Genomic DNA, 14,474 nt, shown 5'->3' on the forward strand with positions numbered 1-14,474 from the left:
TCATCAACGATGCCATACACACCTCATTTCTTGGAACGATGGTGGGCATAAAAACGAAGCAGCTGATCACATGACAGAGATTTGCAGCCAACTAAAACGGAGTAGCCGATCACATCGTAGACCCACATGTTCCACACGTTCAAGTGTTCATTGTAAATAAGGGGTATGAACATGGTAAGATGCTGAGTGATGAGAGTGAAAGGGTTGGAGATATGGCGTCATCGTCATGAGCATCTGAGAGAGTATAAAAGTGACTTCACTTCTGACGTCCTTTTCCTCGTCGATCGAATCGTGCAATGGCCAGATTTGTGGGGTATTTGAATGTGACAGTGGCTTGAAGTTGGGCATCACGGGACAGGACGGCAAGTATGTTCATCGTCAATGTTCCTGTGGGTCAGATCTGACCACCACAGGGAAAGATCTCCATAGCGTACAGCGAGCTCATTGTAACTGCTTTACATATGCGACTGCCAACCAAACACAAGCAATGGGTTCCCTGTAGCATCGTGCACCATTAGAGATTTACAATAAATGCACTAGGGAATTACTGTCCTGTACATAAGCTGCCTTTAACTTCATGACACAAACAGCTGCATATGGAGTTGGGCCTTGACTGGGAAGCATGGACTGCTGATAAATAGGGTCACGTTGCATATAACACTGAATCGCGCTTCTGCATTGTCATGGACGACAATTTTTTGGCGATTTTGGTCGTGACGTGGGAGAGGTCCATTCTTCTTGTGTTTTGGAGAAGGGAGGTGATGTTACTCCCAGAGTCATGAAGTGTGGAACGTTCGGGATGTGGCTGATAGTGACAGAGAGGATTCTAACAGCTAGTAGGTACCTCGCTGACATCCTGTTTTCTCATATGTTTTCTGTAATGCGAGAGTACTGTTATGTCAGATTTCAAAAGTGTTCATCCACACACTATGCATGTTTATTAACCGTCTGTGTGATATTGGGACACAGTTGTGGCCAGAAGATGCCCAGATCTATTCCTGATAGAACTGGTTCTTAGGTCAAGTCCATCTCAGGGCCAGTATCCAGAATATTAAGGACAAGTTACAAAAGTTGTGGGCTAGATTGCCTCGGGAAGAGAATAGGTCGGCTCTGTGACACACTTCCCAATCGAATCAGTACTTGCATCCAGGTCAGAGGGAATGTAACAACAAACAGATAAGTTGGTTCATATCGTCGAGGTTTTTGTAAGTATAAATCGATTATGTATTTACTGAAATATCAACAAATATCCTCTCAAGCCCAAGAAGTTCCATTTCGTTTCTTCCTCCCGTTTCGAGTGCTCGACTTCTTTGTCGGCAGTTTGTAAGTTTTGCAGCCACGAAAGCTGAGATTGCCGAGGGTACTTGGTGCCACACCGCGCTGGCAAGTGGTTCCCGCGGTCGGGATGCCTCGTGTGCGACGCCAGACATACCGCGAGCGCGGCCACCGTATCAGTCGGCGCGCGGCACGGCTGATCGCGGCCCGTTTCCGTAACACCTGGCTGCGCCGGGCCGCTATTTGCGGGGAATTAGGCGCAATCAATGCGGGTCGGGCGATAGCCCGCGGCGTGGACGCGCCCAATCGATACGGCCCGTGGGCGCCAGGTGTGCTCGCGCCAGATAGCGGCCGCCGGATTACCGAGCGGCCTGCGCCGCGACCGCAGGGCGGCGGCGGCCTGCTGGTAGCAGCAACTGCCAGGCGCTGGCAGCGCTCCTGACGCGCTAATAACCAATTTCACATCCCACTGACACTGCGCATCCACCTGTGCTGACTCGAGGGATCCAGTCCCTGTGTGGACCGTCATAACGAACTGAGGCTTTCGTTACAGTATATGTACAACCTGGCTTTCTGAAATATATTATCTACACAACCTGAAGATGACAAAGGCGGACAATTCTAGCACTATCATTCAAGTGGCTCACAAGAACAATGTAGAAACATGGAACAGAAAACTAAGGAGATGTTAGATGAAGCAGTTTGGCTATCGAAAAAGTAAGGCAACCAGAGAGCCAGTTATAATATTGAGCTTGCTAGTGGTAGTAACCCCCTCCCCCCCCCCCCCCCACCTTGAACCATGGACCTTGCCGTCGGTGCGGAGGCTTGCGTGTCTCAGTGATACAGATAGCCATGCCGTAGGTGGAACCACAAGGAAGGGTTATCTGTTGAGAGGCCAGGCAAACGTGTGGATCCTAAAGAGGGGCAGCAGCCCTTTCAGTAGTTGCAGGGGTATGGTTAAATGATGATGTCGTCCTCTTGGGTAAAATATTCCGGAGGTAAAATAGTCCCCCATTCGGATCTCCGGGCGGGGACTACTCAGGAGGATGTTGTTTTCAGGAGAAAGAAAACTGGCGTTCTACGGATCGGAGTGTGGAATGTCAGATCCCTCAATCGGGCAGGTAGGTTAGAAAATTTAAAAAGGGAAATGGATAGGTTAAAGTTAGATATAGTGGGAATTAGTGAAGTTCGGTGGCAAAAGGAACAAAACTTCAAGTCAGGTGAATACAGGGTTATAAACACAGTATCAAATAGGGGTAATGCAGGAGTAGGTATCATAATGAATAAAAAATAGGAGTGCGGGTAAGCTAGTACAAACAGCATAGTGAACGCATTATTATGGCCAAGATAGACACGAAGCCCACGCCTACTACAGTAGTACAAGTTTATATGCCAACTAGCTCTGCATGTGATGAAGAAATTGATGAAATATATGAAGTGATAAAAGAAATTATTCAGGTAGTGAACTGAGACGAAACTTTAATAGTCATGGGTGACTGGAATTCGAGAGTAGGAGAAGAGAGAAAAGGAAACATAGTAGGTGAATATGGATTGGGGGTAAGAAATGAAAGAGAAGCCGTCTGGTACAATTTTGCAGACAGCATAACTTAATCATAGCTAACATTTGGTTCAAGAATCATAAAGGAAGGTCGTATACATGGAAGAATCCTGGAGATACTAGAAGGTATCAGATAGATTATATAATGGTAAGACAGAGATTTAGGAACCAGGTTTTAAATTGTAAGACATTTCCAGGGGCAGATGTGGACTCTGACCACAATGTATTGGTTATGAACTCTAGATTAAAACTGGAAAAGGTGGGAATTTAAGGAATGGAGCCTGGATAAACTGACTAAACCAGAAGTTGTACAGAGTTTCAGGAAGAGCATAAGGGAACAATTGACAGGAATGGGGGAAAATACAGTAGAAGAAGAATGAGTAGCTTTTAGAGATGAACTAGTGAAGGCAGCAGAGGATCTAGTAGGTAAAAAGACCAGGGCTAGTACAAATCCCTGGGTAACAGACGAAATATTGAATTTAATTGATAAAAGAAGAAAATACAAAAATGCGGTAAATGAAGCAGGAAAAAAGAAATACAAACGAAAGCAAAATTAAAGAGACCTTTGTATGAATATCAAGAGCTCAGATGGAAACACAGTTCTAAGCAAAGAAGGGAAAGCAGGAAGGTGGACGGAGTATATAGAGGGTCTATACAAGGGCGATGTACTTGAGGACGATATTATGAAAATGGAGGACGATGTAGATGAAGATGAAATGGGAGATATGATACTGCGTGAAGAGTTTGACAGAGCACTGAAAGACCTGAGTCGAAACAAGGCCCCAGGAGTAGACAACATTCCATTAGAACTACTGACAGCCTTGGGAGAGCCAGTCTTGACAAAACTACAATATGGTGAGCAAGATGTGTGAGACAGGCGAAATATCATCAGACCTCAAGAACAATATAATAATTCCAATCCCAAAGAAAGCAGCTGTTGATATATGTGAAAATTACCGAACTATCATTTAATAACTCATGGCTGCAAAATAATAACGCGAATTCTTTACAGACGAATGGAAAAACTAGTAGAAGCCAACCTCGCGGAAGGTCAGTTTGGATTCTGTAGATATACTGGAACGCGTGAGACAATACTGACCCTACGACTTATTTTTGAAGACAGATTAAGAAAAGGCAAACCTAAGTTTGTAGGCGCTTAGGCCACTTCGGCCGGCGTGAAGCGATGGCTCTTGATGTAAACATGGATTGTGAGTAGATGTTGAAGGACGAAAGTAACAATAAAGTGTTGAATGGCAGATTTAAGTACAAAGTGGTGGAGTTGTCAGAGAGAAGAGTAAATGTTACAGACACGGAGACGGATCCGAATTTGGAGTAAGTGGAGTGTTCTGGGAAGTCTAACGTGGTGCGACGTAATAGCAGCAATTTGTGTGACATATCGGAGGAGATTGATGGAGTTACTAGTGATTTATAACACATGGAAGGATGTAAAGAAAGTTTTAAATAATGAAGCCTAAGGGATGTCGGTGGTTGTTAGTAATCTGTGATAAAGTTTCCAGTGAATCGGCGGAAAGAAGTGAGGTTTTGTTTAAGGGACATGAAGCTGTAAGGGGTATGATTAATCGCGGAGATGTAGCAGGTAGTGATCTCGTCACTTCAGAGGATGGGAAAAGTATATCTGATGCTTAAGAGGGCAAGGAAACGATGGAATTAGAAGATAACATAAATGCTAAACTTAATGTAGAGGTAGCTCGGAAGAAGCTAGAAATGGGTAATGGGGAAAATATTCGTGTAAGACACGATGTTTATGAGAAAAGTTAGTATGAGTTTCTCGAGTTTAAAATGATGTTCCAGTGGTAGTCGAGTCTGTTTGTGAACGATAAAAGAGGCATTGAATTTGAGCAGTTCGAAAAACGCAAGAAAAATTGCATTCAAACGATACTCATACTGGCTGGATAAATGTTATAAGAGACAAAGGTGACAGATATGCACCTTGTACCAGAAGAATAGCATTGGTATAAATATAAGTTTGTTTAAAAGCGCATTGCAGTGAGTAGTTTGAGACAATTTGGAGGTACTTCTGTTTCTTTCTTTTTTTGTCAGAGGCAATTCAGTGAATTTGAGATGCATGTAATAAAAGATAGAGGCACAATTTAGTGCAAGGGGTCAGCTAATGCCGGCAGCAAAAATCTTGGTGCGGGGAGGTCGGCAGCACATGAATACTAAATTCCATCATTTACGAAAGAGAGAAATATATATCATACGTTTTGGTGGAACCTGAAGGGGTAATTTAAATGTGTTATTTGTATTATTTTGATCGGGTTTCTCAAGTGATGTATGTTGTTTATTTCAATTATTGTCTGCACAAAATTTGGTGTGCAGAGGCAATTAAACCACAGTACAATTTTAACTGTTATGGGTGGAGGACATGTCTCTTGTGTAGGTTCTCTGGATGGCCTGCACATATAAATCAAAATTCGTACCTTCTCCATACGTCGAATATATCGTAGGGAGTACGATTACATGTGAGCTAGCAGGAAAGTGAAGGTTAATTTGTCTATTTTCATGCAACCAATTTGTTTTTCTCACCGATCTCGGTATCTGTCTGTCTTCTGAGCTGGTGCGAGGATATGTGTAATTGAGTTGTCTCATTGCCGTGTTAAATTTGCGGTTCTAGGCGCTCAGTCCGGAGCCGCGCGACTGCTACGGTCGCAGGTTCGAATCGTGCCTGGGGCATGGTTGTGTGTGATGTCCTTAGGTTAGTTAGGTTTAAGTAGTTCTAAGTTCTAGGGGACTGATGACCATAGTGCTCAGAGCCATTTGAACCATTTCGTGTTAAATAAAAGTTCTAATATGTGGAATCTGCAAGTTTTCGTTCTACTGCGTATCTTAGGTGGTACATGTTGTCTCGTACACCAGCACAAAGATCCTTCCGATCCTTCCACTTTGTTCTGACATGCAAGTAGTGTATTCTGTTTATTATGCTGTGTATTATATAGATGCCATGTTGTTTAGGTATGTCGAATTTGGTTCAACACTTAACCAAGCTAATGTGCTACAGTAAGTTGCAGTGTGTAAGGTTACACGTACTTATGTGAGCGATTTGACCTGGGTGAGGTGAGGTACATTTGCTGTGCCACAGAACACTAGGCAGTGGCCCCAGGGCGCTCTGCGACCAGCTCAGCAAAGCGACTCGTATGGCTATGGCCAGCTACATTGGCGCTCAGTGTGGCCATATATGGTTAAAACCAAGAACAGGGAACTGGGACTTATAACACTCCTGTCTGCTACTGCTATACCATAACCTCAAAACTGGAGGCAATTTGCAAAACAGAATTATTTTGTTGGAGTAATAATGGTATAAAGCAACAGAGCAGTGTTACCCTCTGAGAGGAATTTTCTTAAGTTGACCGTGCTGTACCTAACAGGAATGGCTGATCGGAAATGAAAGTCAGAATTACGTAAATATTCGAACAGTAACAAACAAAATTTTGCCTATCTGCACTGTTCAATGGATAAAGAAAACGGTCGCCAGCCTAACTAGGCAAGAGAATGATTAACATTCTCGTTCAAGTAAATAGTTGTTAGTAACTTTAATGGATAAACACAACCTATACTTTGTCACACGCGAGTGCAGTGAACTCTGACACATACATATGTTTACGGTAAGATTGAAACTAACAGAGCAGCAGAAACAATTTGCAAAATTATAACAGATACCGAAGCACACCATTACTTTCAGGGCTTGCACAAAGTGATTGGTCTTTATAACATTACTATTAATATGCACTTCTAATACACAAGAGATACAAACACTTAGCAAACATGAGTATATAACGTTTCACAACTGCAGCTTTCTCACTTTTACTACAGCGAAACACAATGTTGACAAAATTGCAAGAAACTGACTCAACTTTTAGAATTTACTACCGACAACAACGTGATCATTTACTTTATAAGCCTCAGTCTTAAGAACTTTTAATTTTGAAGTTAACAACAGCACTTTAATAAGCAGTTTTAATAGGAATATTTCAGCAAACAACATTTACTTTAACTCACTCTGTTGCCACATTTACTTTAACTTTCTCTTTACTACGTTCAAGAGGCATTAATTAGAGAAAAAAACACTGGTTTTTAATGTTCTTTCAGTAGGGACACTCGGTAATCACTTTAGCTCAAACGGAGAGGAACCTGAGAGGTGTTATGATGAGGAGAAAAATCAAGGTAGGTACATAAATTCAGATATAAATTACCTTGTATTTGAGCACACTAACACATTCATTAAGCTGATCCTTCACTGTACATCATTGTAGTATTCCGATGTAATGATTGCGCAATGTGGTGGCAACTGCATGTTGTTAGGTGGAATTGCAGGTAGAATTGCTGGACTCTGTCATTTCTTGGTGGCGATGATTGATACCAATCCTAGAATATTTCCAGCTATTTATCCATTCTTCCGAGGCATTGGAAAGCGGCAGGAAAAGCCTCTCTCGGAACCAGCAAGATATGCATCTTTTACATGGCAGTGCACGGACTTGTAGCTCGTCCCCGTCTCGTAGCTCGTCCCCGACTGACTATCAGTTCCACCTTTTCTACCCATGCCAACCACAATTTGCGCGCGCTACACAGATCCGTTCCCGAGGGGAACCACACTACCTCTTATACACAGAATTACTAAGATTCCTAAGTGAGGATCAGCAGTTTACATAACAGCAAACAAACGCATTGAATAACACAGAACATTTGCACATATTAACATTTCTACAAAAAATTATTCACACAGAAATTACAATTATATATAGTAAGTTTTGTTCCCTCCAAATGGGACAAAGAATTTAAATGACAGATATACTACTTTGCATAGAACCAAACCATGACATCAAAGTTTGTACAAAGAAAGGAGTATACAATTTTATGTTATCGATTCAAACAAACACATTTACAGAAGCACAGCAATGTAACATTAAATGAAACAAAAGCAAAATAAATCAGTACAGCATTAGAGCTATAGTGTTACAGACTGTAGTTGCTCACTTGACTGAAGAACAGAAGATGCACCAGAAATGACAGAGTATAAGACAGTCTGAAATATGGCTTCTTACAGCACTTAGAAAGTCTCTAGTAAATCAAAGGGAAATAATAGAGCAAATCTGAGTACATCTGCGATAGAAGAAAAATGAGGTGCATCCAATGAAAGGAAAATAATATCAGTAACTTAAAATTTACATAGGTTTACTTTAAAGTATCTAAATATCTTCATATTGTACCTTAGAATTAACTTCTTTTAAACACTTCATGTGATGTCAACAAATGACATCTCAGTTAAAGCTTTGACCCCTGTAAGCAATGTATCAGTATCTATTTTCTTTATTGATTTATTACGGTGTATTCATTTTGCTCCATGCAAATCATTGTCACATCATTATATCTGCCACGGTAACACAGCACCGAATGCTGTACAATACATAATATATTGTCATACCTGTGTATTTATTTGAGGAACACGCTACTATTCTGCCAGTAACTTTACTTTAATGTTGATTAAAACTGATATTAAAAACAATGGTAATTTAAAAATGATCAGTCGCATTTGGTAACTGACACCACCACTGGAAAGAGTACCGAAAAAACGTTTCTTGGAAGGAAATATAAATAATTGTTTAAAAAATATTTAACAAACTCGTGTCATTGTTAAAAAAATATTTAACATCTCGTGTCATCATTTAACTTGAACTCACTTACGAAAGAACCCTGATTTATTTAATACTGAACTAAGGTTTATTTAAATTTATTTTAAATGGTCTCAGTGTGACAGAATGTTTGTAATATTACTTTTGAAACGTCCCTTAGAAAAATTATACAAGACTGTGCTTAAACTGACGCTCAATATTTTTTTTAGCGCAACGCAATCTGACTTTCAGTAATCCCTACAAGAGAATGGCCCTGACTAAATTAACCTATACGTTTCACAAATCACTTACCTCACAAAAATCTTCGTTACTCGAACTACTGCAATACAGCGAGCGCTACTACTTCCAGCTAAATAAAAGATTCAAACTACGGAAGGCACTAACTACTAATAGGCATTGTTAGCAAATGAAAGATTTTGATTGAGAACAAACAATGTATTTACCTTAATAGTGTTCAAAGGTCATAATATATATAGCAGTTCATGACATCCATTCTTACAACTGTACTGTTTCTGATGGACACGCGTCCAGATCATCTGCTCTCAAAAATCCGCCATCTCTCTTCCCCACATCCACCACTGCTGGCGGCTCACCTCCAACTGCGCAACGCTACGCGCTGTTCACATCCAGCTGCCGCTGCCCAACACTACAATGGCAGGCAACAATGCAAACTAGCCACAGACTGCACACAGCACAGCCAGTGATTTTTCATACAGAGCGCTACGTAACGTTGCCAATAAGAAAACCTAAACAGCCTACTTACACTTTATTTAAATATTGCTATAACACTGTATATTATTTTCGTACAGAAAGCGATCACGTTGAGTCAAAATGATGTCTGTGGAACATAGCACGATGTATTTTTGATATGGATGGCTTTCAGACAATGAGCGTTAGACTGTGGCGGTACACTGCTGGAGTCAAGTGGGAAGAGAAACTTTCCGAGTGGTGCACGCAAGAGAGCGAGTGTATACACTTCTACGTTTGAAGTGGCAATAAGGCAGACCTGTCTGTGGTAACGTGTGTTATTCGCTCGTGTCTGGGATAGATTGTGGGTGGTATACGGTCGCTGCAGTACTTTACTTCTTGAAGGGACTCAACTTTCGTAAGACTGAATGTGTTCCAGAGCATAACTTTAATTTTTCCACTGGCATTACGGAACTGAGAATAAACAGAATGTGAGTTACTACTCATTAGCTCTCGTATGTTAATGTGTAAACTGCCATGCTGAACTCTTAATTATTTTGAGCTGGCGAATATTCTGTGTATTGTGTTCGCAAAATGGCTGTTGATCTGGCGAATTCTGCTGCTATTCTCGAAACACACTTGAAGCAATTTTACTGGAGACATTTACTGGAGTCATTTACTGGAGTCATTCCAGATATGGAAAGGGTCCTCCCGGACGCTATGAAGAGCGCAGGGTGCAGCCAACTGCAGGTGGTTGCTCACGTCGGTACCAATGATGTGTGTCACTTTGGATCAGAAGAGATTCCTTCTGGTTTCGAGCGACTAACAGAGGTGGTAAAGGCTGCCAGTCTTGCTTGCAAGATGAAAGCAGAGCTGACCATTTGCAGCATAGTCGACAGGACCGATTGCGTACCTCTGGAAGAGAGCCGAATGGAGGGTCTGAATCAGAGGCTCAGACGGTTCTCGGTCCGTGTAGGCTGCAAATTCCTCGACTTGCGCCAAGGGGTGCTTGGGTTTCGGGTTCCGCTGAATAGGTCAGGTGTCCATTATATGCAGGAGGCGGTTACACGGGTAGCAGGGGCTGTGTGGCGTCGGCTGGGCGGTTTTTTAGGTTAGAGGGTCTCGGAAAAACACAAGAAGAGATTCAGTCACAAAGGGTGCAGGCTGAACACAGGAACCATTGGTGTAACAGTTGTAAATGGTGGTAGCTGTGTTGGAAAGTACCAGAGCCCCAAGCGCTAATAGAAAGCACTGATGCTCAAATCGTTCTAGGCACTGAAAGCTGGCTAAAGCCGGGTATAAGCTCAGCTGAAATTTTTGCGAAGAACCTAACGGTATTCCGAAAGGATAGGCTTTCCACGGTTGGTGGTGGCGTGTTTGTTGCTGTCAGAAGTAGTTTATCTTACCGCCAAATTGAAGTAGAAAGTCCCTGTGAATTAGTATGGGCAGAGGTCATTGATGGCAACCGGAATAAAATAATAATTGGATCCTTTTACTGACCTCCCAATTCAGATGAAACAGTTGCTGAAAGTGTAGTGACTTTAATTTACCCTCGCTATACTGGCGAAAATTATTTCGAGCAGTTAGTTCATGAGCCCACGTGAATTGTAAACGGTTGTGAAAACACACTTGACCTCTTAGCAACAAATAATCCCGAGTTAATAACGAGCATCAAAACCGATTCAAGGATTAGAGAACACAAGGGATTAGCACACAGGGCTGTGGTAGCGAGATTGAATATTGTAATCCCCAAATCCTCGAAAAATAAGCGGAAAATTTCCCTATTCAAAAAATCAGATAAAAATTCACTTGACGCTTTCCTGAGAGACAATCTCGACTCATCCCAAATTATTAATATAAATGTAAATCAGATGTGGCTTAAATTCAAAGAAATAATATTGACAATAATTGAAAGATTTATACCAAATAAATTATCAAACGACGGAGCTGATCCTCCTTGGTACACAAAACGGGTTAGAACGATGTTGCAGAAACAACGAAATAAACATGCCAAATTCAAACAGACACAAAATCCCCAAGATTGGCGATCATTTACAGAATCTCGAAATTTTGCGCGGACTTCAATGCCAGATGCTTATAACATTTTCCACAACGAAAATTTGTAGCGAAACCTGGCAGAAAATCGAAAGAGATTCTGGTCGTATGTGAAGTATGTTAGTAGCAAGAAACAATCAATGCCTTCATTGCACGATAGCAATGGAGATACTATCGAAGACAGTGCTGCTAAACCACAGTTACCAATCACAGCCTTCCGCAATGCCTTCACAAAAGAATACGAAGTAAATATTACAGAATTCGAATCAAGAACCGCTGCCAACATGAGTAACGTAGAAGTAAATATCCTCGGAGTAGTGAAGCAACTTAAATCACTTAATAAAAGCAAGTCTTCTGGTCCAGACTGTATACCAATTAGGTTCCTTTCGGAGTGTGCTGATCCATTAGCTCCATACTTAACAATCACATACAACCGTTCGCTCTACGAAAGATCCGTACCCAAAGACTGGAAAGTTGCACAGGTCACACCAATATTCAAGAAAGGTAGTAGGAGTAATCCACTAAATTACACGCCCATATCGTTAACGTTGATAAGCAGCAGGATATTGGAACATATATTGTGTTCAAACATTATGAAGTACCTCGAAAAAAACTATTGACACACAATCAACATGGGTTTAGAAAACATCGTTCCTGTGAAACACAACTAGCTCTTTAGTCACGTGAAGTGTTGAGTGCTCTTGATAAGGGATTTCAGGTCGATTCCTTATTTCTGGAGTTTCGGAAAGCTTTTGAAACTGTTTGTAGAATGAAGGCTTTCACGACCGGGTGACATGGCTGTTGATATACTTTCCGGGATGTGAGATCGTGGTCCAAGTATATCAACAGATTTTGAAACTGTACCACACAAGCGGCTCGTAGTGAAATTGCGTGCTTATGGAATATCGTCTCAGTTATGTGACTGGATTTGTGATTTCCTGTCAGAGAGGTCACAGTTCGTAGTAATTGACGGAAAGTCGTCGAGTAAAACAGAAGCGATTTCTGGCGTTCCCCAAGGTAGTGTTATAGGCCCTTTGCTGTTCCTTATGTATATAAACGATTTGGGAGACAATCTGAGCAGCCGTCTTCTGTTGTTTGCTGATTCCGCTGTCGTTTATCGACTAATAAAGTCAATACAAGATAACGAAAAGTGTGAGGCCATCCACATGAGTGCTAAAAGGAACTCTTTAAACTTCGGTTACACGATAAATCAGTCAAATCTAAAGCCCTAAATTCAACTAAATACCTAGGAAGTACAATTACGAACAACGTAAATTGGAATGAACACATAGAAAATGTTGTGGGGAAGGCTAACCAAAGACTCCATTTTATTGGCAGGACACTTAGAAAATGTGACAGATCTACTACAAAGACTGCCTACACTACTCTTCTCTGTCCTCTGCTGCGCGGTGTGGGATCCCTACCAGATAGGACTGACGGAGTACATCAAAAAAGTTCAAAGAAAGGCAGCACGTTTTATATTATAGCGAAATATGGGTGAGAGTCCCACAGAAATGATACAGGATCTGCGCTGGACATCATTAAAAGAAAGCCGTTTTTCGTTGCGACGGAATCTTCTCACGAAATTATAATCACCAAATTTATCCTCCGAAAGCGAAAATATTTTATTGACACCGACCTACATAGGGAGGAACGATCACTACGATAAAATAAGGGGAATCACAGCTCGTACGGTAATATGTAGCTGTTCATTCTTTCCGCGCGCTATACGAGATTGGAATAATAGAGAATTGTGTAGATGGTACGATGAACCCTCTGCCAGAAACTTAAATGTAATTTGCATAGTATCCATGTAGATGTAGATATTTTCTGTCTGTTTTATAACTGATTATTGTACTATAACTTTCTGTATAGTTGAGATGTACCTTCTTGAATAAACGTTATTCAGAGTAATCTTCTGGTCTCGTCTACATCAGCTACTAACCTCAGAATAGAACCCTCATTATTAGTTATCCATCTATCGGTTATTTGTTGTAGCCAATACATACACTATTGTCTGCAGGAACATACATACAAGTTATTATTTACAGCGAGTAGACTGCTGGGTGTGACAACAGAGATGTGCGTCTCCACCCTGTGACATTACTGAGTTATTCTTTTTAAATTCAGGATACAGGACCCACTTATCTAAGATACGAGCAACATCTGATTAAGTTACAATTGGTTTGCTCGCATAGGATGCCAGTTAGAATATCTACTACTGCAGCAGGATATCTACACTCCTGGAAATGGAAAAAAGAACACATTGACACCGGTGTGTCAGACCCACCATACTTGCTCCGGACACTGCGAGAGGGCTGTACAAGCAATGATCACACGCACGGCACAGCGGACACACCAGGAACCACGGTGTTGGCCGTCGAATGGCGCTAGCTGCGCAGCATTTGTGCACCGCCGCCGTCAGTGTCAGCCAGTTTGCCGTGGCATACGGAGCTCCATCGCAGTCTTTAACACTGGTAGCATGCCGCGACAGCGTGGACGTGAACCGTATGTGCAGTTGACGGACTTTGAGCGAGGGCGTATAGTGGGCATGCGGGAGGCCGGGTGGACGTACCGCCGAATTGCTCAACATGTGGGGCGTGAAGTCTCCACAGTACATCGATGTTGTCGCCAGTGGTCGGCGGAAGGTGCACGTGCCCGTCGACCTGGGACCGGACCGCAGCGACGCACGGATGCACGCCAAGACCGTAGGATCCTACGCAGTGCCGTAGGGGACCGCACCGCCACTTCCCAGCAAATTAGGGACACTGTTGCTCCTGGGGTATCGGCGAGGACCATTCGCAACCGTCTCCATGAAGCTGGGCTACGGTCCCGCACACCGTTAGGCCGTCTTCCGCTCACGCCCCAACATCGTGCAGCCCGCCTCCAGTGGTGTCGCGACAGGCGTGAATGGAGGGACGAATGGAGACGTGTCGTCTTCAGCGATGAGAGTCGCTTCTGCCTTGGTGCCAATGATGGTCGTATGCGTGTTTGGCGCCGTGCAGGTGAACGCCACAATCAGGACTGCATACGACCGAGGCACACAGGGCCAACACCCGGCATCATGGTGTTGGGAGCGATCTCCTACACTGGCCGTACACCACTGGTGATCGTCGAGGGGACACTGAATAGTGCACGGTACATCCAAACCGTCATCGAACCCATCGTTCTCCCATTCCTAGACCGGCAAGGGAACTTGCTGTTCCAACAGGACAATGCACGTCCGCATGTATCCCGTGCCACCCAACGTG

The sequence above is a fragment of the Schistocerca cancellata genome, chromosome 1 (genome assembly GCF_023864275.1).
Source record: "Schistocerca cancellata isolate TAMUIC-IGC-003103 chromosome 1, iqSchCanc2.1, whole genome shotgun sequence".
Lineage (NCBI taxonomy): Eukaryota > Metazoa > Arthropoda > Insecta > Orthoptera > Acrididae > Schistocerca > Schistocerca cancellata.